The 23,124-nt window shown below is 48.2% G+C and overlaps 1 protein-coding gene across 1 annotated transcript in view; it reads left to right on the plus strand.

The window, feature by feature from the left end:
* The first annotated feature begins 16,230 nt into the window (after positions 1–16,230).
* The window catches only part of rubcnl (rubicon like autophagy enhancer), a 65,789-nt gene continuing 58,895 nt past the window's right edge, over positions 16,231–23,124 (plus strand). Inside the window, exons 1-2 of the mRNA XM_059650001.1 lie at positions 16,231–16,509; positions 21,437–21,504. The gene's annotated coding sequence lies outside the window, so the exon portion shown is untranslated. The remainder of the gene's footprint in view (positions 16,510–21,436; positions 21,505–23,124) is intronic.

Below are 23,124 nucleotides of genomic sequence, written 5' to 3' on the forward strand. Positions count from 1 at the left end.
TTTTTATCAGGGATTAAAGGAGGTTAAATGTAATGAATGTATTTTATAATCAACGAGAGTGTGGGAAATCTTAAATCAACACTGAGAACTTCAGTTAATGTTGGCATGGGCCTGAGGTCTGCCCACAGTGGGTAAGGGGTGGGTTGTAAGGGCAAAGGATGGTCAATGGGAAGAATGGTTTACAATGGATCTAGAAATGGCTGTGGTGTTCAGACTGATGGACACATATTGACATGAAGGATATGAGGGAGAGTAGTGTGGGGTGGGAAGAACCAAAATGGATCCCACTCTCCAATCTTTAACTCGCAGAACTCAGCTTCCTGAGGCCATGTTCAGACTGACCCCAATGGATCCAGGGTGACAAGGACTGATTCCCATAGAATCCCTACAGTATCGGAACTGGCCATTCAGCCTAATAAGTTAGCAGTGCTCTGAAGGGCATCCTACACAGACTTCACACCTCTTTACTCTATCCCTGCATCTCCCACAGCTGATCCACCTAATCTACACATCCCTGCCACTCTGGGGCAATTTTTCCTGGCTTATCCACCCAACCTACACATCTTTGGACTGTGGGAGGAAACCCACGCAGACAGTCATCCAAGGCTGGGATTGAACCCAGGCCCCTGGCACTGGGAGGCAGCAATGCTAATCACTGAGCCATCATGATGCCCCCTGGTTTCACCAGACCTGATCGGGAACACCGGCCAGGCATTTCCAAGAGAAATCCACTACAGCCACGTCCACAGCTCCACTAGAGACATCACTGGGTCACACCATTGGCACATTGCAAATCTGCTTCTGCTGTTTGATTGATCTAGAATATTCACCACACATGGTTTGACAGAAAGACATGGTGTGTTGGACATTCCACTTTGTAGCCATGCCATGCAGCGATTTCTTGAATCAGATCGATGGAGGAGCAACATCGCTCCTCAGATGAAGAGAAATGGGACAAGCCTGAGGAAGTGGACAAGGATGTCCATGAGCACCTTCAGGATGTCAAGGCCATGGGGAGACATCCCAGGGATGCTCTGAGATGCATATGTTTCGCTCACAATCGAGGGACGAACATGGCCACTGACCCATTCTCTCAGCAGCTTTTTTCTCCTGGGATGTCTACCAACCCAAGCCAGCCTGTCTGCCTGGATCTGTCAATCCAGATCCAAGCCTGTTGATGAAATAGAATACAAGACACTTTTACGTTGCAGGTAGAATTTGTTGACTACTCAGTCAGTGACGTTTTCTCACCAGCCTGTTGCAGATGCTACAACACTCCCTGGAGCAGGTGGGACTTGAACCTCGGCTTCCTGGCTCAGAGGTAGGGACGTCACCCACTGCACCACAAGGGCCCTTGAATTTGTTTGTCATATCCTTGCTCAGCGATCACACTAATCTTTTCTGTATCGTTCTAATTGTTGTACACGTGTTGCCAAGGGGCAGCACAGTTCATTCTGTACCCAGTACCATCTGTACCTTCTTTTTATTTACACAACTATGTAATTAGTTTCCATCAACAGCTCAGCTCTCGCCAAACTGAAAGATTCCCCACTTCCGCTTAGACAATAACCACTAAATAGAAACGCAATAAAAATAATCTAGGCTCATGTTCTACGTTTTATCTTACAATATACAACCTCCCATATCCTCTTTTTTCTCTTTAAGTTAAAAGGCAGCAACAAGTTCAATCAAAGAAAAATAAATGTTTCCCTTCATGTTCTTATAACTCTTCAGACCATAAGATGTACCTCTTTGAGGATCCCCAAAGATTTCTTTTTTTTCTGGGAGACAATCTGACACCAGGTGACTTACATCGACCCATTTTGTGTGGAAATCTATTTCTCTCTAATATTTTCTTCCTGTATTATCAATCCCTAAACACCGTTCATCGAATTGACCAAAGAGAACTGTTATCCACATAATATTAGAAAGGCAAATTTCTCTGAGATTGCCACTTGCATAGGGGTCTTTTTTTAATATTAGACAAGGATAGGAGTTGGGAAGTCATGTTGAGGTTGTGCAAGACATTGGTGAGTCTCCTTCTGGAATTCCAGTTCTGATCGCCCAGTTACCGGAATGATATTATTAAGCAGGAGAGATTTACCAGGAAGGTTTGAGTTAAAAAGAAAGGCTAGATAGACTGGGATTGTTTTCACTGGAGCCTATGAGGTTGAGAGGCGACTTGATAGAAGCTTGTAAAATAATGAGAGGGATTGAGAGAGCTAATGGCAATTGTCGTTTCCCTGAGATGGGGGATTTCAAGACTAGAGGGCACGTTTTTAAGGTGAATACAGCGAGATTTTTAAAAGACATGAGGGGTAATTTTCTTTTTACACAGAGGGTGATTTGCATGTGGAATAAACTTCCTGAGGAAGTGGTGGATGTTGGTGGAATTACAACATTGAAAAGGCATTTGGACGAGAACATGAATAGGAAAGGTTTGGAGAGATATGAACCAGGAGCAGACAGGTGGGACTAGTTTGGTTTGGGATTATGGTAAGCATGGACCAGTTAGGCCGAAGGTCCTGTTTCCATGCTGTATGACTCTCTGCTTTTATGTTACCCCCATTGCTTCCACTAGTGCCAGTGTTTCAGCAGCTAAGACATTTCAAACTACCTTTTTACGTTTTCTTGGTTTATCAAGCCAAGAGACAACATTTATTATTCTTTCCCACCAATGATATGATAAACCCTGCAATACTAGATACCCAACTGAGAGATTGGCATGTGAAGCATTGCTAAAAAGCATTAGCTTTGTAATTTCTGGGTCACACAAGGCTGGAAACTGGATGTGATTTTTTTTTGGACTTAATTTCTTAAATGTTTTATTTGCCCTCAAGACATCCTCAACTGCAGCATGTTAATTATGGGTCTTCCAACTTAGCAGTTTATTGTCAGGTATCCTAAAGTACAAAAGTAGAGGAGTTTCTTTGGGCAGCACGTTGGATCAGTGGTTAGCACTGCAGCCTCAGAGCGCGAGGGACCCAGGTTCAATTCCCAGCGTCGGGTGACTGTCTGTGCAGAGTTTGCACGTTCTCCCTGTGTCTCTGCAGGATTCCTCTGGGTGCTTTGGTTTCCTACCACAGTCCAAAGATGTGCAGGCTAGGGTGGGTTGGCCATGCTAGATTGGCTGTAGCAGTCAGGGATGTGTAGATTAGGTGGGTTATAGGGGGATGGGTCTGGGCGGATGCTCTGAGGGTTGGTGTGGACTTGTTGGGCCGAAGGGCCTGTTCCCACACTGTAGGGATTCCATGATCTACAGTGAAAAGTGTATAATGTCACTGCACATGGCACCATCCTAGGTGTGAGCCTCCAGTTCGAGAATCTTAAGAACAAAATAGAAGGAAAGAACAAAATTAAACATTATAGTCATTCTTAGTATTGAGTAGAAAATAAAGCAAATAGTTCAAACATTTCTAACTTTCTTAAGTGTTTAGCCACACTGGGACTGTACTTTCTAGAAAGGCTCGACCTCCTCCTTTTTGCCATGCTTTCCCCACACAGCCCATCCCAGGACACCCCACACCAAGCCTACTGCATCATTGCCAAAGTAACCACAGCTGATAGAGGAGCACAGCGACAGGCACCTCTGTAGTGTCCCAAGCTGAGGGGCCTGCACGCTTGTGGCTCCTCCTCCATTAGGTATCTCCTGGCACAGCCTGGTCTCCTTGCAATGAATGGGCACCTGGATAGCTCCTCAATCCCCTGGTGCCCACTGGGCACCACTGGCTGGGGTAATGGAGTGTGGGTGTTTGCCCCTCTCAGTGGACCCTCATGTTACTGGGTCAATGCCAATATGTTAATGGAAGAAGGCAGGAGGTAGCTGTCCTTGCTGCACCAATGCAGCTCCTGGGCTATTGCCTCCCATATAACCGGCCGCTGATCCTGCTCCCCCTCCTTGCACACTTGTAAGATTTCCCCCCCCGATTCCTAACTCCGTGACGTCCTCTCCTGCCTGGGTCTGAGCAGTGCCCAGTCTCTGCCAGTCCTCCAAGTCTGTATGAATGTTGCTGAGGTGTGGGTGTTTGGCATCGTCCAGTTCCTAAGAGTAAATATCACCAACAATCTGCCCTGGTCCATCCTCACTGCAGCCAAGAAAGCACACCAATAACTCTACTTCCACAGGAGGCTAAGGAAATTTAGCACGTCCGCAAGGACTCGTTTACCAATTTTTATAGATGCACCGTAGAAAGCATCCTGTCTGGACGCGTCACAGCGCGGTCTGGCAACTGCTCTGCCCAAAACCACAAGAAACTACGGAGAGATGTGAACACTGCCCACTCCATCACACAAACCAACCCTCCATACACTGATACTTCCCATTGCCTTGGGTAAGCAGCCAACACAATTAAAGACCCCCCCTCTCCTGCCCTGGTTACACCCCCTTCTACCCTCTTCAGTTGGGCAGAAGATACAAAAGTTTGAAAACACATGCCAACAGGTTCAGGAAAAGCTTCTTCTTCCATTGTTATCAGATTTATGGACAGATGTCTCATATGTTAGGGTTGACCTTTCTCTGCACCTTGTCTGTAGCTATAACACTACATTCTGCGATAACAAGGTGCAGAGCTGGATGCATTCTGTTCTATTACCCTGATGTACTTATGGAAGGTATCATTTGCCTGGAAAGCATGCTAAAGAATACTTTTCACTGTATCTCGGCACATCTGACAATAATAAACCCAAGCTGAAAAGAAGACAGAGTGAATGTGAGGCAGGAGATAGACGAGTGCACGGCACTTGACTAGGAGGATCAGAGAAAATCATTGATGCAGCCTAACAGCCTTTTAAGGGGAGGCCGGCTGGAGAGAAGTAGACGCAGAGAAATAGGAAAGTGAAACGAAAGAGGATGCAAAAGAGAAAGGAGAATGTATTAGGCTGCAAGCGAATGGTGACAGGAAATAACTGTGTAACTATAGGCAGCAAGGAGCCGATAAAGAACAGATATATAGAGACGGAGAAAAGCACACAAACAAATTGATGAAATTTTCATTTAATCCATAGGGAATTTCAAAGATGCGGAGTACCGGTTGGGAAGATACAGTACCGAAAGGCTCAGAGTGTGGAATTTAGTTATAGTTTACTGCTGTGTTGGCACTCCCCAGATGTAGTGTGGAAACAGACCCTTAGGCCCAACCAGTCCATGCCGACCATAATCCCAAACTAAACTAGTCCTACCTGCCTGCTCCTGCCCCACATCCCTCCAAACCTTTCCTATTCATGAACCTATCCAAATGTGGTCATTGTGCCCACATCCACCGCTTCCTTGGAAAAGTTATTGCACATACAAACTACCCTCTGTGTTCAGTTTTTTTTAAATTGCCCCTCACTTCTTTTATAAATCTCTCTCCTCTCACCATAAAAATGTGCCTGCTCGCCTTAAAATCCCTCATTCTAGTGAAAAGTTACCCATCATTAACAGTATCTATACCCCCGATGACTATAAACCTCTATAAGGTCACCTCTCAACCTCCTGCGGTCCGACGAAAAACCTCCCAGCCTACCCAGCCCTTCTTTCTAACTCAAACCTTCCATACCTGCCAACATCTCTTCTGAACCCTCCCCAGCTTGATAAAATCCTTCTTAGACTTACTCACTCAGTAAATCACAATAACATTTGCCATACGATTGCTCAGCTTTCAGGACCCTGCTGAACTGAAATATGTCTGTTTGCTATAGGCCATAAGAACACTTCCATTTCAGTAGACTGAATGAACACAATGCACTTTGTTTATCTTGTCCACTTCGCATGTATCAATACTTCTGCAGTTTCTCAATCTAACTGACACAGGAAGGGGGGGTGGGGGTAAGTGACAGAAGGAGATGCAATGGAGCAAATAATGTCTTTTTTCAGAACCTCTAAATGTTCCAAAGCATAATACAGCCAGCCCGGCTCTTTGCGCTGTTTTGTCGCTGTTGCAATGCAGGAAGCCCAGAAGCTAATTTGTGCAAGTTCCCAGAAACAGTGATGTGATCATGACCAGATTGCCTGCATTTGAGACGTGTGAGGGGTAAATATTGGCCAAGACACTGGAAATACCCTCCTGCCCTACCTGTATCGTCCCTTGTGCATATCAAAGGATGTACGGGCAAAGATGATTGGTATTTATCGCAATGGCATTTCTTGTAGTGATTCCACATGCCTGAGAGAATCCTGAAAAAGGTATATGTAACGATAGTAAAGAGGTCAGCCAGGTAGAACTCATAGAATATGTGTTCGCTGATTGGGGCTGTTAATCTGGTTCAATCAGGGAGCCCTGGCTGACAGATGTAAACAGGAGTGACAGGGATTCTGCTGAGACTATGAGCTGGCTCTGAGCTACCTGGATCAGTGCCACGTACCATGCGCGGGTAACTAAATAAAGGGTGACTTGATGATATAAAGCCGGCCTCCGCAGAGCCATTTCAGTGATGACGAGAGAAAAACACACCCCTGAAGAGATTTGCTCGCAACAGTCACCTTGGATTTGGGGACAGGCGTTTCTGGCGTCCCGTCACTATTTGGGAAGCTTTGATCCAGCCATCGAAGACTGGGTCCAGTAAGTGGGAAGAATGCATGATTCTTGTTTTCCCAGGCAAATGACATCAGAGCAGACAATAAACCAACAAAAGAGCGTGGACCTGCCGATTTTTCAGTTAATTGGAGCCTAACATACCCAGAGGCACCAGATAGTAAAAGCTTTCAAGAGTTGATGGATTTAGTTAAGGAATATTGAAACCCCAAGCTTCCTCTAATTCTGAGATACTATTGGTTTTATTTGACAGTTCAAAAACCAGAGGCATCAATGTCAGGATTTTTGACGAGGTTGAAACGACTCACACGTGTGATTTTGGTTTAGCCGGAAGTGAAATGCTGAGAGACCATTTGCTGTGTGTGATTAATGATGCGACCATGCAAAATCACCTACTAGTTGAAGCCCAACTGGATGTGATACAGGCGCCACAACTGGCTCTATCGATGGGAAATGCGGCAAGTGGAGTGTTGCGATGGAAGTGGAGCGTTGCGTTGGAAGTGGAGCATTGCTTTGGAAGTGGAGTGTTGCGATGGAAGTGGAGCGTTGCTTTGGAAGTGGAGCGTTGCGATGGAAGTGGACGGTTGCGATGGAAGTGGAGCATTGCGATGGAAGTGGAGCATTGCATTGGAAGTGGAGCGTTGCGATGGAAGTGGAGCGTTGCGATGGAAGTGGAGCGTTGCGAAGGAAGTGAGGCGTTGCGATGGAAGTGGAGCATTGCTTTGGATGTGGAGCGTTGCGATGGAAGTGGAGTGTTGCGATGGAAGTGGAGCATTGCTTTGGAAGTGGAGCGGTGCGATGGAAGTGGAGCGTTGCTTTGGAAGTCGAGCATTGCTTTGGAAGTGGAGCGTTGCGATGGAAGTGGAGCGTTGCGATGGAAGTGGAGCATTGCTTTGGAAGTGGAGCATTGCGATGGAAGTGGAGCGTTGTTTTGGAAGTGGAGCGTTGCGATGGAAGTGGAGCATTGCGTTGGAAGTAGAGTGTTGCGATTGAAGTGGAGCGTTGCTTTGGAAGTGGAGTGTTGCGATGGAAGTGAAGCGTTGCGATGGAAGTGGAGCATTGCTTTGGAAGTGGAGCATTGCGATAGAAGTGGAGCGTTGCGATAGAAGTGGAGCGTTGCGATAGAAGTGGAGCGTTGCGATGGAAGTGGAGCGTTGCTTTGGAAGTGGAGCGTTGCTTTGGAAGTGGAGCATTGCGATGGAAGTGGAGCATTGCAATGGAAGTGGAGCGTTGCTTTGGAAGTGGAGCATTGCGATGGAAGTGAAGCGTTGCGATGGAAGTGGAGCGTTGCGATGGAAGTGGAGCGTTGCGATGGAAGTGGAGTATTGCTTTGGAAGTGGAGCATTGCGATGGAAGTGGAGCATTGCAATGGAAGTGGAGCGTTGCTTTGGAAGTGGAGCATTGCGATGGAAGTGAAGCGTTGCGATGGAAGTGGAGCGTTGCTTTGGAAGTAGAGTGTTGCGATGGAAGTGGACGGTTGCGATGGAAGTGGAGCATTGCGATGGAAGTGGAGCATTGCGATAGAAGTGGAGCGTTGCGATAGAAGTGGAGCGTTGCGATAGAAGTGGAGCGTTGCGATGGAAGTGGAGCGTTGCTTTGGAAGTGGAGCGTTGCTTTGGAAGTGGAGCGTTGCAATAGAAGTGGAGCATTGCAATAGAAGTGGAGCATTGTGATGGAAGTGGAGCGTTGCGATGGAAGTGGAGTATTGCTTTGGAAGTGGAGCATTGCGATGGAAGTGGAGCATTGCAATGGAAGTGGAGCGTTGCTTTGGAAGTGGAGCATTGCGATGGAAGTGAAGCGTTGCGATGGAAGTGGAGCGTTGCTTTGGAAGTAGAGTGTTGCGATGGAAGTGGACGGTTGCGATGGAAGTGGAGCGTTGCGATGGAAGTGGAGCGTTGCGAAGGAAGTGAGGCATTGCGATGGAAGTGGAGCATTGCTTTGGATGTGGAGCGTTGCGATGGAAGTGGAGCGTTGCGATGGAAGTGGAGCATTGCTTTGGAAGTGGAGCGTTGCGATGGAAGTGGAGCATTGCTTTGGAAGTCGAGCATTGCTTTGGAAGTGGAGCGTTGCGATGGAAGTGGAGAGTTGTTTTGGAAGTGGAGCATTGCTTTGGAAGTGGAGCGTTGCTTTGGAAGTGGAGTGTTGCGATGGAAGTGGAGCGTTGCATTGGAAGTGGAGCGTTGCTTTGGAAGTGGAGCGTTGCGGTGGAAGTGGAGCGTTGCTTTGCAAGTGGAGCGTTGCTTTGGAAGTGGAGTGTTACGATGGAAGTGGGGCGTTGCGATGGAAGTGGAGCGTTGCTTTGGAAGTGGAGCATTGCGATAGAAGTGGAGCGTTGCGATAGAAGTGGAGCATTGCGATGGAAGTGGAGCGTTGCTTTGGAAGTGGAGCGTTGCTTTGGAGGTGGAGCATTGCGATGGAAGTGGAGCGTTGCGATGGAAGTGGAGTATTGCTTTGGAAGTGGAGCATTGCGATGGAAGTGGAGCATTGCTTTGGAAGTGGAGCATTGCGATGGAAGTGGAGCGTTGCGATGGAAGTGGAGCGTTGCTTTGGAAGTAGAGTGTTGCGATTGAAGTGGAGCGTTGCTTTGGAAGTGGAGTGTTGCGATGGAAGTGAAGCGTTGCGATTGAAGTGGAGCATTGCTTTGGAAGTGGAGCATTGCGATAGAAGTGGAGCGTTGCGATAGAAGTGGAGCGTTGCGATGGAAGTGGAGCGTTGCTTTGGAAGTGGAGCATTGCTTTGGAAGTGGAGCATTGCAATAGAAGTGGAGCATTGTGATGGAAGTGGAGCGTTGCGATGGAAGTGGAGTATTGCTTTGGAAGTGGAGCATTGCGATGGAAGTGGAGCATTGCAATGGAAGTGGAGCGTTGCTTTGGAAGTGGAGCGTTGCGATGGAAGTGAAGCGTTGCGATGGAAGTGGAGCGTTGCTTTGGAAGTAGAGTGTTGCGATGGAAGTGGAGCGTTGCTTTGGAAGTGGCGTGTTGCGATGGAAGTGAAGCGTTGCGATGGAAGTGGAGCATTGCTTTGGAAGTGGAGCATTGCGATAGAAGTGGAGCATTGCGATGGAAGTGGAGCGTTGCTTTGGAAGTGGAGCATTGCTTTGGAAGTGGAGCATTGCAATAGAAGTGGAGCATTGTGATGGAAGTGGAGCGTTGCGATGGAAGTGGAGTATTGCTTTGGAAGTGGAGCATTGCGATGGAAGTGGAGCATTGCAATGGAAGTGGAGCGTTGCTTTGGAAGTGGAGCGTTGCGATGGAAGTGAAGCGTTGCGATGGAAGTGGAGCGTTGCTTTGGAAGTAGAGTGTTGCGATGGAAGTGGAGCGTTGCTTTGGAAGTGGCGTGTTGCGATGGAAGTGAAGCGTTGCGATGGAAGTGGAGCATTGCTTTGGAAGTGGAGCATTGCGATAGAAGTGGAGCATTGCGATGGAAGTGGAGCGTTGCTTTGGAAGTGGAGCATTGCTTTGGAAGTGGAGCATTGCAATAGAAGTGGAGCATTGTGATGGAAGTGGAGCGTTGCGATGGAAGTGGAGTATTGCTTTGGAAGTGGAGCATTGCGATGGAAGTGGAGCATTGCAATGGAAGTGGAGCGTTGCTTTGGAAGTGGAGCATTGCGATGGAAGTGGAGCATTGCTTTGGAAGTGGAGCATTGCGATGGAAGTGGAGCGTTGCGATGGAAGTGGAGCGTTGCTTTGGAAGTAGAGTGTTGCGATTGAAGTGGAGCGTTGCTTTGGAAGTGGAGTGTTGTGATGGAAGTGAAGCATTGCGATGGAAGTGGAGCATTGCTTTGGAAGTGGAGCATTGCGATAGAAGTGGAGCGTTGCGATAGAAGTGGAGCGTTGCGATAGAAGTGGAGCGTTGCGATGGAAGTGGAGCGTTGCTTTGGAAGTGGAGCATTGCTTTGGAAGTGGAGCATTGCAATAGAAGTGGAGCATTGTGATGGAAGTGGAGCGTTGCGATGGAAGTGGAGTATTGCTTTGGAAGTGGAGCATTGCGATGGAAGTGGAGCATTGCAATGGAAGTGGAGCGTTGCTTTGGAAGTGGAGCGTTGCGATGGAAGTGAAGCGTTGCGATGGAAGTGGAGCGTTGCTTTGGAAGTAGAGTGTTGCGATGGAAGTGGAGCGTTGCTTTGGAAGTGGCGTGTTGCGATGGAAGTGAAGCGTTGCGATGGAAGTGGAGCATTGCTTTGGAAGTGGAGCATTGCGATAGAAGTGGAGCATTGCGATGGAAGTGGAGCGTTGCTTTGGAAGTGGAGCATTGCTTTGGAAGTGGAGCATTGCAATAGAAGTGGAGCATTGTGATGGAAGTGGAGCGTTGCGATGGAAGTGGAGTATTGCTTTGGAAGTGGAGCATTGCGATGGAAGTGGAGCATTGCAATGGAAGTGGAGCGTTGCTTTGGAAGTGGAGCATTGCGATGGAAGTGAAGCGTTGCGATGGAAGTGGAGCGTTGCTTTGGAAGTAGAGTGTTGCGATGGAAGTGGAGCGTTGCTTTGGAAGTGGCGTGTTGCGATGGAAGTGAAGCGTTGCGATGGAAGTGGAGCATTGCTTTGGAAGTGGAGCATTGCGATAGAAGTGGAGCATTGCGATGGAAATGGAGCATTGCTTTGGAAGTGGAGCATTGCTTTGGAAGTGGAGCGTTGCGATGGAAGTGGAGCGTTGCGATGTAAGTGGAGTGTTGCTTTGGAAGTGGAGCATTGCGATGGAAGTGGAGCATTGCTTTGGAAGTGGAGCGTTGCGATGGAAGTGGAGCATTGCGATGGAAGTGGAGCGTTGCTTTGGAAGTGGAGCGTTGCGATGGAAGTGGAGCGTTGCGATGGAAGTGGAGCATTGCTTTGGAAGTGGAGCATTGCGATAGAAGTGGAGCATTGCAATAGAAGTGGAGCGTTGCAATGGAAGTGGAGCGTTGCGATGGAAGTGGACCGTTGCTTTGGAAGTGGAGCATTGCAATAGAAGTGGAGCGTTGCGATGGAAGTGGAGTATTGCTTTGGAAGTGGAGCATTGCGATGGAAGTGGAGCGTTGCTTTGGAAGTGGAGCATTGCTTTGGAAGTGGAGCATTGCGATGGAAGTGGAGCGTTGCGATGGAATTGGAGCGTTGCGATGGAATTGGAGCGTTGCGATGGAAGTGGAGCATTGCTTTGGAAGTGGAGCATTGCTTTGGAAGTGGAGCATTGCGATGGAAGTGGAGCGTTGCGATGGAAGTGGAGCGTTGCTTTGGAAGTGGAGACTTGCTTTGGAAGTGGAGCATTGTGATGGAAGTGGAGCATTGCGATGGAAGTGAAGCGTTGCGATGGAAGTGGAGCGTTGCTTTGGAAGTAGAGTGTTGCGATGGAAGTGGAGCGTTGCTTTGGAAGTGGAGTGTTGCGATGGAAGTGAAGCGTTGCGATGGAAGTGGAGCATTGCTTTGGAAGTGGAGCATTGCGATAGAAGTGGAGCACTGCGATGGAAATGGAGCATTGCTTTGGAAGTGGAGCATTGCTTTGGAAGTGGAGCGTTGCGATGGAAGTGGAGCGTTGCGATGGAAGTGGAGCGTTGCTTTGGAAGTGGAGCATTGCGATGGAAGTGGAGCATTGCTTTGGAAGTGGAGCGTTGCGATGGAAGTGGAGCATTGCGATGGAAGTGGAGCGTTGCTTTGGAAGTGGAGTGTTGCGATGGAAGTGGAGCGTTGCTTTGGAAGTGGAGTGTTGCGATGGAATTGGAGCGTTGCGATGGAAGTGGAGCGTTGCTTTGGAAGTGGAGCATTGCGATAGAAGTGGAGCGTTGCAATAGAAGTGGAGCGTTGCGATGAAAGTGGACCGTTGCTTTGGAAGTGGAGCATTGCAATAGAAGTGGAGCGTTGCGATGGAAGTGGAGTATTGCTTTGGAAGTGGAGCATTGCGATGGAAGTGGAGCGTTGCTTTGGAAGTGGAGCATTGCTTTGGAAGTGGAGCATTGCGATGGAAGTGGAGCGTTGCGATGGAAGTGGAGCGTTGCTTTGGAAGTGGAGCATTGCTTTGGAAGTGGAGCATTGTGATGGAAGTGGAGCATTGCTTTGGAAGTGGAGCATTGCGATGGAAGTGGAGCATTGCGATGGAAGTGGACACCCTTGCCCGTCCGACTGAGATTGGCGAACACCACTTGAGCAACCGCGTAGCCTCGCCCAGGACACCTCCTGACCCACTAGGCCTGAATTGAGTGAGATAACTCATAGGCTAGTATCCAGGCACACCCTGGAAAGTCCACTTACAGCTGGTTTGGAACAGTTAGATTGCTTAGCAATGTCCAAATCGTAACCAGTCAAAATAAACGACAGATTAAAGAGTCACCCAGCTCTGACGGAGGTCAACACTAGTGCAGCTGTGGGGCCAGTCATTACCAACAGTCACTTTGGACTCCGGCACTTAATTTTGTGCAAGATCTTGTCCAGGCTGAGAATTTATACCGGGGTACGACTTCAGTTATGGTCGCTTGTGAGATGCAGCTGGATCAGTTACCATTGATTGTAGCAAAAGGCTTGGGCCCAAGCTAGATGGGGGTGAAATTGACTGAGGAGGATTTACCTAGACTGGGTCCATATTTTTCGATTAGAAAATGGCCGCCTGAATAAATACCCAGAAGTTTTCCAGAAAGGCCTGGGGGGGACGATCAAAGGGGCCATCTTGCATGTCGAGCAGGAAGCAATTCCTCGGTTGTATAAGGCCCAGCCACTACCATTTACCGAAAGTAGAGGCAGAAATCAGGAGGCTGGAGATTGAGAGAATCACCAGAGCAGTCCAGTTGCTGGGATGGGCAGCACCGGTTGTACTGATTGTGAAGCCTGAAGGGTCGGTTTGCCTTTGTGGGGATTGTAAACAAACGGTAAACCGCTGGATAAATACCCAATTGCTTGCTAGAGGACTTATATGCTAATAATCGGGAAAGACCAATAAAGAGCATTTAGAGAGCTTGGACATTGAGTTTAAACATTTCTGCAGGGTGGGGGCACGTCTCAGGAGGTATGCCTTGGGCTAACGAATTATACCTGTTGGAAGATAAAACGAAGTTCATACATAACCTGGCCTCCTTCCTGGCACCCTTACATCTGCTATTGAAAAAGGGTCAGCCTCAGAAATGGTCTTGTAGCCAAGATGTAGCAAAGAGGCAGCGTTGGTTATCTAAGGCGTTGGCACTTTACGATCCCAAGCAAGGTTGGGGCTGACAATCCTCATACAGGATTGGCTCAACATTGACCCAATGGAGAGTAATGCCCGATGGTGTATATTTCCTGGACTTTGATTGGTGCCAAATGAAGAAATGCCCAGGTGGAGAAGGCAGGTTCGGCGGTCACCTTTGGTTCCACCAGAATCTTCAGGGACGTAAATTTGTAGAAGAAATGGATCACAAACCCCTGCTAGGGCTACTTAAAGAGGACAGGGCCATGACCCCCCCCAACTCCAAATGCCCCCACCCCACCCCTCAATAACTTCAGGTTGAATTCAGCAGTGGGCTCTTATTTTTGAGTGCTCACAATGACAAATTGGAGCACCATCCGGGAGGCCAAGTGGAAAATGCAGGGGCCTTGTGCTGCCTCCCACAGGCAGGCACACCACTAACAGTGCCACCCCTGGTTTTAAACTTCCTGGACACCCTTCCAGCCACCACTGACAATATCAGACCGCAGACACAGAAAGATCCCATCCTGGCAAAACTGAATCAACTGGTGGTAATGGAAGGGCCATCACGACCGGGATTGAAACCTTTTCAGACCCAGTGAGACCGGATCAGTGTAGAGAAAGTGGGGAGGCAAGGCTGATTGTCCCGACTGATGGTCATCCAGGGGTTTCCAAATGAAGATGCCGGTGAGAAGTTCCTTCTGGTGGCCAGGATTGGGTGCAGACAAAGCTGCATTGGAGGGGCGGTGCCCAGAGTACCAACAAGGCCCAAAATTACTGCCAGCAGCTCCCCCACATGCAGGGGAATGGCTGGACTCAGTTACACATTGACTATGCCAGTCCTTTCACCGGCTCAATGTCTTTAGTTTTTGTGAACGCCCATTCAAAGAGGGTTGGACATGCACAGGGTTCATTCACCAAACTCGGGGACAATGATTGAAAGCTGTGAGCATCTTTTACAGTACACAGACCCCTGGAGGCGTTGGTCACCGACAACAGGCCATCATTTTCCAACAAGGAATTCAAGTATTTCCTCAAGTCGAATGGCATTCGGCTTGTAAGGACAGCTCCATACCATCCATCATCCAATGAAAGAGAAGCCCAAACTTTGATGGCAGGCTTAAATAAACAGCCTACAGCTTCACGAGATACCAAACTGCCCCAGTTCCTGTTTCCCTCACGCAAGTACAGGGACAGCTCCTGCAGTGTTGCTAATGGGGGGAAGACTCTGCACCAGGTTAACTCTGACCTTCCTGGACTCTGGGTGGGTGGGGAGTGACTCAGCATCAGGAACGCCAATGCCAGGCACAAGACTCCCCGAACTCAGGGGTTGAAGTTTGGTATTGAAACCATGGGAATAGTCCTGCAACGGAGACGAGGGGCGAAGTCGGTGTGAGGTCATGTCCCGCTGCATACAAAGCCTGGGTGAAAGAGACGGCCCCGGACAAGCTTGTGGACCATACAAAACCTCGTGAATAGGGCAGGGGCAAAACATACCAGCACCCTCAGAGCATCCGGAAAGGCTGTCAGAACACGTGTGTTCTCTGCCTCACGCTGAGGAAATCTCTGCAGTGAGCTTGACACCTCGGCCGCACGAAGAAGATGAGTTCTGGCCGAGATACTTTGGGTGCAAGAGGCAGGCTATGGTCTGGCACATGCTGCCAGTAAGTGAAGCAGAGACTGAGCAACCAGAACTAATGTGAAGGCGCCTCGGGAGAATCTACGGGAGAAAGAATGGACCTCCGTCCCAGGACTTGGAGGGGGTGGGATGGTGAGATTGGAGCGGTCAGCCAGACAGACCTCATAGAATGTGACTTCCCTCATTAACCTGGTTCACATAGGGAGTCCAGGCTGACAGATATAAACTGGAGTGTCGGAGGTTCTCTTCACCCTCGGAGCCCGCTCTGGGCTGGCTGGGCCAGTATCATGTCCTATGCACATGTAAATAAACAGAGACTTGGTGATGGAATACAGGCCTCTGTGGAGTTATTTCAGTGTGAGTGAAGATCGAGTCCAATTGACCTTGGCTTAATGTCTCATGTCTGAAAGAAGACAACTCTTAGAGTTCTCTCAGTGGCACTGAATTGTCAGCAGACTCTCTATTTTCGTTGTACCTGCAGTGCGCAGAAGAAACACAAGTTGTCTATCTTCAAAAGAAATTGAGAAAATGCTTTCTTCACTCCTGGATGGGGAACAAAAAAAAATCACTTCCTCAAATTTAGTTATAAATTCTTTTAGTTTCACCTCCCACAAGCAAACACCCTCTTGACCCTTGAAGAACTGTACTGAGTGCCTGTGTTATTTTAAACAGTGTTGTATATAACTTGCTAACTTAAATCATGTTATATGCACCTTGCCGACAGCGCTCAGTGCCAAAAAAGACTTTCTTTGTTGGGGTGGGGGGTGGGGAGTTGAATGCGGGTAATTTTCTTTTCAAAATAACTACTTGACCAACAGGTCAGAGTTTCAGGAACAGAGGTCAGAGGGAAACCGCTGTAAAAAGATCATGAATATTTAAATTACCCACTTGCATGCAATGAGGAATCAACATTCAGGAAGTGCAGGTTTAACTGAAAACTCCAGTTGGCCGATCGTCTCTGGGTGATGTAATGTTCTCAAGTTGCAGCAACACCCACATGACTGCAATACTGAGGCTGGAGCAAAGTTCTACCTGTAAAGCCGGTCATTTCATGCAACTGAGTCCACTCCAAATCCTCCTTATGGCATGAAAGGAGATAGTCTGGATGGGCTACTCAAGAAGTGAGGTGTCGGTTCCTTCTTATACGTTGAATGGATTCAGCGAATCTATACTGTCGCTGCTGTTCCTGTTTGCAACAACTAGACAGTGCCAGCTGCTGTGGGCCAATGATCCTATGTGAGTATAAGTCCTGGATGCAGTGATGATGGAGGTTCGGTGATGAGAGAGGTCACACTTGTTTCATGGTTAGTCTGTTGCAGGTCGCAGGTCCATGGCATTTTGCAGCAAAAATATATTTGGTTGTGTGTGAATAGTTTGACTCCACATGGGACTTAAAGAACCCTGCAAACCCAGCTTGAGTACTTTCAAAACAAAATGCTCAGGGAATGTAACTTTGTCTGCAGGTCACACTGGCTCTTACCTGCGACTTGATGGCCTTGTTTTGTCTTCAAGTCTGAAGACTGTGTTATAACCCACTCTGTGTACTTTGAGAACAAATTCGAGGCTTTCACTCTACAGCAGTGCAGGCAGAGTAAGGGGCATTCTTTCACTGATCTCAGTCTCAGGTTGATATGGCGCGATTAAAAAGAGTAGGGGACTTCTATCTTGTGTCCCAGCTCTCTGCTCTTGCTCATTGTTACCAGATGCCTCATCACTAGTGCAACGTAACTCATGATATAACCCAAAGGCACAGTGATCATGACTCTACCTTTGAGCCAGGAGACTGGGGTTCAAGTCCCGCCTAAACGGGTTGTTTAGAAACTATGGTCCAACCATATTGCAGGTTACAGGTCCTCAATTTTTTTTCAAGGCATCTTCTTCAGAGCCTTACTGCTGAGATGGATCTAGATGAAAGGGTCAAGTAGAGATTGGTCAATGGCAGTTGACAGCCATCATTAACGTGAAGCTATGTCTCTCTACCTCTCTCGGAGGCTCATGAACTGGTGCCGGGAACAGAACCGTGTTTTAGCAAGACCAGGGCCAGAGATTTGCTAATTCCTAGCACTTGCTCCTGCAGTGGTCACCTGGTCTGTTCCTAATCCTTACCCTCTGTGTCATGCACTGGTTCATCCTGCAGTCTGAGATGTAGCCTGCTTCATCCCCATGAGGAGCATTGTGTGCAGCATCTGTTTCTTGTACAGCTACTGAAGAGGAGCAGTGGTGAGATTCAGGACGGTAGGAGGAGACTTTGAGAGGACAGCTTGGTTTTGAACAAGATAAAATCTTATCCAGCATATCAAGAGTGTTGAAACGAGGAAAGAGCTACAAGTGAAGTCAAAACCGAAAGAACTGAGGACGCCGTAAATCAGGAACAAAAACAAAGTTGCTGGAAAAGCTCAGCAGGTCTGGCAGCATCTGTGGAAGAGAAAACAGAGTTAACGTTTCAGGTCTGGTGACCCCTCCTCAGAACTGAGACATGAGGAAGGGTCACCGGACCCGAAACGTTAACTCTGTTTTCTCCTCCACAGATGCTGCCAGACCTGCTGAGCTTTTCTATCAGTGAGGCCAATGGCTCCGTGTAGAACAAACACCCTTCATTATGTTATATGTGTCTTCTGCAATCAGATCTCTGGATGTGCCAGCTATTCTGAAAGCACAGCGCATAGCCACCAGGAAAATATTAAATTGCTAAAGATTCAAGGAGTGTCATTGTTGTGGCAACCATTGCAGTCTGACCCTGTGCATTTATCTGCAACAATACAACATTGTACAGTAAAGGTTGTCACATTTTTTCCCGTCTTTGGGCTGCTGTACAATGAAAATATCTCGATCGATATTCCTGATGCAGTAAAGTCGCCAAACCAGGCCCTTCTCCTCATTGGCTGTGGGATCTCACTGTGCACATGTTCAATGCTGTGTTTGGCTAAAACGAAGCACTTTGGGATTCGGAGAACAGGGTGAGGGCTAAAACCCTAAAATACCAAGTTTCTTCTTTCACTTATTGCCAAAACCATGTTGCATCTGAACTTTAGTAAGGTTGGAATTATCTGTGTGGTTAGTTCGCCGCATCTCCAGCTTCCTCAGCCTAATATCTCCGAACCCCTCTTTCTCCAGGCTCAAGCCCTCCTCACTCTCTACCTTCTCTCCTCAATCAGGGCATTTTTTACAGCCGCGTGACTTCTAACCCATCGTTCCAATCATGCCTTGATACATAGGACCGTAAGCAAACTCAAAAAGTACTCCATCCACACACCCACAAGGGCAGTAAACATCTGGACCATATTGTAAAATATGCAAGTGCTTCACTTTTTGGTGTTTTTTTAAAATCATACAATCCCTACAGCATAGATTTGACCCGACCCTCTGAAGAGCATCCCACCCAGGCCCATCCCCCTACCCTATCCCTGTAACCTTGCATTTTCCATGGCTAATTCACCTAACTTGTACACCCCTGGACACTATAGGAAATTGAGCATAGCCAATGTCCTTAACTTGCACATCTTCAGGGAAGGAACCCACACGGACACAGGGAGAATGTGCAAACTGCACACAGACTGCCACCCAAAGGTGGAATCAAACCTACATCCCTGGCGCTCTGAGGCAGCAGTGCTCACCACTGAGCCACCGTACCACTCCATGTCATGATCACCAGGCTGGAGCCAAGAGATGAGTGAGCAATGGGGATGGCAAGTGTAGGGACTGTCCCAGAGTTCACTGGGTGCAAGCTCCCCAGTGATTCTGAAGTTCTAAACAAGGGTCGCTGGACTCAAAATTGTCAAATCTGCTTTCTCTCTCGGCAGATGCTGCCACGCCTGCTGAGTTTCTGCAGCATGTTCTGTTTTTGTCCACCAAATCTGTTTGCATTTGGCCATGCGCAGGGCACCCACCAGTGACTGCCACCTCTTGGCCAGCGGGCTAAGTCTCGACTACTCCTGCAGGCTGTTGCTGAGGAATGTCCCTGCTAGGGGAGAGCAGCTACAGACTCCAGTGGGTGTTATTGGCTGCCTTCACCCTTAAACAGGTGCCTCTTGGATGCAGTTCCTGTTCAACTTCCTTTGAACTCAATATCTTTGAGGTAGGCCAAGCTGGGAGGAGGGATTCCTAACTGACACTGTAACGGCCCCCCTCACCACATACCCCACCAACCCTACACAAGATGCGGTGCCGTTGACAATCCTAGATCTGATCTTGTGCGATCTTTTACAGCCACCCAAGATGCCTTGGTCTTACCTGAAGGCTGGCGCACCCCCACCCCGCCCCAACCCTCACCCCCTCTACCCATCAATATGTACTGCACACATGCCAATCTGGAGTTCGTCTCCAACTTATGGCAAAACGTAGTGATTAACTAACTCAAGAACATGACCAAGCACCAAGACACCGAGTGCGAGCTTCAACTCTCTTCCTGTGAGGACCTCAGAGTTAGCTAGTTTCGGGTTTTTCGGAAGCAGGATGGCGCACTGATGCTCTGCAGGCGAACTCCTGTTGCCAGGTTTTCAGTAACAATCCCACCTGGCTTCCAGTCACCCCCCACAAGAAGCCTGTACCATCTCAATACAGATGTTTCTCCATTCTGCCTTCCAAGGATCAGGGTCTTGTCCTGGGAATTTACAGGATATTGGTTGGGCTCTACATAACGCTATGGATAACCTGGTGGGTATTTCCCCGTTTGTCACTGCTCCTCTGTGATGTTTGTAATCAGTCATGGCGGGGCAGGCCCGATGGGCCAAAAGGCCTAACTCCGCTCCTGTATCTTCTGGTCTCACGGTAATTAAAAGATTTTTGGTGAAGCCAAGAGCTGGTTTTCCATCCCCTACTCTCTTTAGATTCCAGAGACAATTGTTCTCACACCTTCACTCGTGCCTGTCCCCATCGCTTTGAATTGCCACAGCCCGAGTGGCCTAGCCAATGGCCCCCACACCCTGGCAGGTGAATTCCTGTGTGTCATGCTTCCAGCTCATCGTCATCCAGTCTTAACATTATCAGCCATAATTTCGCTCAATCCTGGGTCATGGGTGTTGTTGTCAATTGCTCAGTTTAGGCTCAGCCCAGTTTGTAAACATCACTGCCTGTTATCTTGTGAAAAGCACTGTGCTGACGGCATGTCAGGAACAGATCTCTTAAACCGAGCAAATCACACACCCTCTGGACTGTGCCCTGGCGAGAACATATTTCGCTTGAATTATTATCTGAGCGGCCTGTTAGGACAGCTGTTTTGGCTCTCTCCTGCTTCCAGGCTTCGCGTCACTGATGAGGTTCTGTGGTCTCTCGCTGTGGGGCAACAGCAGCCCAGGGTGGTAAGAGCAGGCAGGTTCCCGAGGGTGAGCGTTAGCACGACATCCTCTCCCACATTCGGTGACAATCACTGGACTCGATCCACAAACAACCAGAAAGCCCACAGTGTTTTTCGAATGCCATTGCAAATGTAATTACCAGTCCGTCTGGCTGTGCTGTTAGTGGCCAATTTAAAAACGGCATTCCTTTATTTCAGGAACACTTTTCTGATTTAGGAAGGGAATGTGTCAGGGAATCTGTCCATCACCAGCACACACAATAGGGCTGTTTGTCTCAACATCACACCTTAGGTTTCCAAACAAATATGTTGCGAATTCATGTAAATGCCAGCCTAACTCGGCAGGTCAGGCCATGGAGACGGAAGTAAAGTTAACACTGCGGCTCCAGTGTGACTCTACTCCAAAAGGGTCTTCCATTCTGAGGGAGGGTCGCTGGACACGAAACGTTAACTCTGCCTTTTCTCTCTCTCCGCAGACGCTGCGGAGCTTTCCATGCGCCCTCCGTCTTCTGATCCGCGGATCTTTGCTTTTGAGTCGAGCCACCCCTGCGTCAAACGTCATGCTGGGTGGGGGGGGGGGGGGGTGGTGGTCTAGTGACAGCGTTTCCAACAGTGGTGTCGAGGTCCTCGCTGTGGTCAGGTCGAAGGAACCGTCGACAGGACTACCATCTTGGTGGCGCCGGTTAGGTAACATCCACAGCACACCCTAGTGGGGCAAACTGCGTCAGACTCCAAATTGGTCAGTTGGTACGCCAGGGTGAACAGGCCCCAATATAATGTGAACAGGTAGATCATGAAGTCAGTGTTTGAAGCTAATTTGATACGAATAGTGGCAGCTTGAAGCTAACGCCCTCTCTTAAACTCCAATAGGTGAACACCTTTAATATAAAGGAGGACTCCTCTTAGAGCTGTCTAAAGGGATCACCAAATACTTTCAGGTTAGTTACTAATGGATTTCTTCTGCCTATTGCCTTGATTCTCCAGTGTGAGCTGCTTTATTTAAGTGCTTAAAGTTGGGAAAGCCTACCAGGAGTTGTACTGAATGAGTTTGGCCGAATTCAGGGCCTTTTGCACTATCATCTGAAGGCAAAATTGTGCAGATGCTGGAAACCTGAAATTAAAGACAGAAAGTGCTGGAGAAACTCAGCAGGTCTGGCAGCATCTGTGGAGTTAGCATTTCGAGCCTGGTGTGACTCTTCTTTCGAACTAAACTGGTGCTTTATTTATGCTGTAGACAGAGGGGGAAGGAGGAAGTGGAACAGCTAGTCGGAGTTCCTCTTTCACCGACAGAGCCACAGATCAAATGTAAGCCTTCGCAAAATATACATTCCATAATGAACCAGTGATCCGCGATGCCACCCTGCTCCCCTTGTGCATTCCCTTAGCGCCTGCCTCCCAGCACTTTCGCCTGCACTCGTACAGCTATGTCTCAGTCAGTTAGTTCATTTGGGTGGTTTGTGGTGCAGAGTGAGGCTAACAGTATTTGGGTTCAATTCCTGTGCCAACTGAAGTCACCATGAAGGTCCCGCCCGTCCCCTTGCCCAAGGCCTGTGCTGGCCCTTAGGTTATCAGTTGTCTCTCTGAGCAGCCCTCTGCTCCTTTGGGTCTACGGCAACTTTACTTTTACACAGAGTCACTGTAGCTTGGCTGGCAGAGGTCTGCAGCGAGGGAGATCCCAGACATCTTTATTGGATGACCATGGCCATGTCTGAGCCTTGAGGATGCTGTTGTGGACTGTACCGTCTTGCCACGCGTGCCAGCAATCTGTAGCCAATAGCAACAGCATTTGGCTGGGATGTTAGTTCATTACATTTGGAGCATTAACAGATAACTCCCTAAAAGTCCTTTATAATGGAGTCAACAGAAACAGTGTTGGTGGAGATCTTTGGCGCTCAATGTTTAGAGAGTGCATCTCTGTAAATAAAGGCTTACAAAGGTAAGTTATTGGAGGCTTGTTCTTTCCTTCAGTTGGACTGGAGGCCTGTGACCAGCGGTGTTCCACAGGGATCGGCCCTCTTTTGTTTGTCATTTACATAAATGATTTGGATGAGAATATAGAAGGTGCGGTTGGTAAGTTTGTAGATGACACCAAAATTAGACCGTAGACAGTGAAGAAGGTTTTCTGCAAATACAAAGGGATCTTGATCAAATGGGTCAAGGGGCTGAAAAATGGCAGAGGGAGTTCAATCTGGATAACTGTGAGGTATTGCATTTTGGTACAACAAACAAGGACAGGATTTATACAATTCATAATAGGGTCCTGGATAGCGTTGTAGAACAGAGGGGCCTAGGCATTCAGGTACATAATTCTGTGAAGTTTGCATCACATGTAGACAGGGTGGTTAAGAAGGCATTTAGCACGCTTGCCTTCATTGTTCAAACCTTTAAGCATAGGTCATGCTGAGGTTGTACAGGATGTTGGTGAGGCCACTTCTGGAATACTGTGTCCAGTTCTGATCGCCCAGTTATGGGAAGGATATCATTTAGCTGGAGAGGGCTCGGAACAGATTTACCAGGATGTTGCCGAGTATGGAATGTTTGGGTTACAATGAAAGGCT

Source organism: Stegostoma tigrinum, chromosome 12 (assembly GCF_030684315.1).
Source record: "Stegostoma tigrinum isolate sSteTig4 chromosome 12, sSteTig4.hap1, whole genome shotgun sequence".
Taxonomy (NCBI): Eukaryota; Metazoa; Chordata; class Chondrichthyes; order Orectolobiformes; family Stegostomatidae; genus Stegostoma; species Stegostoma tigrinum.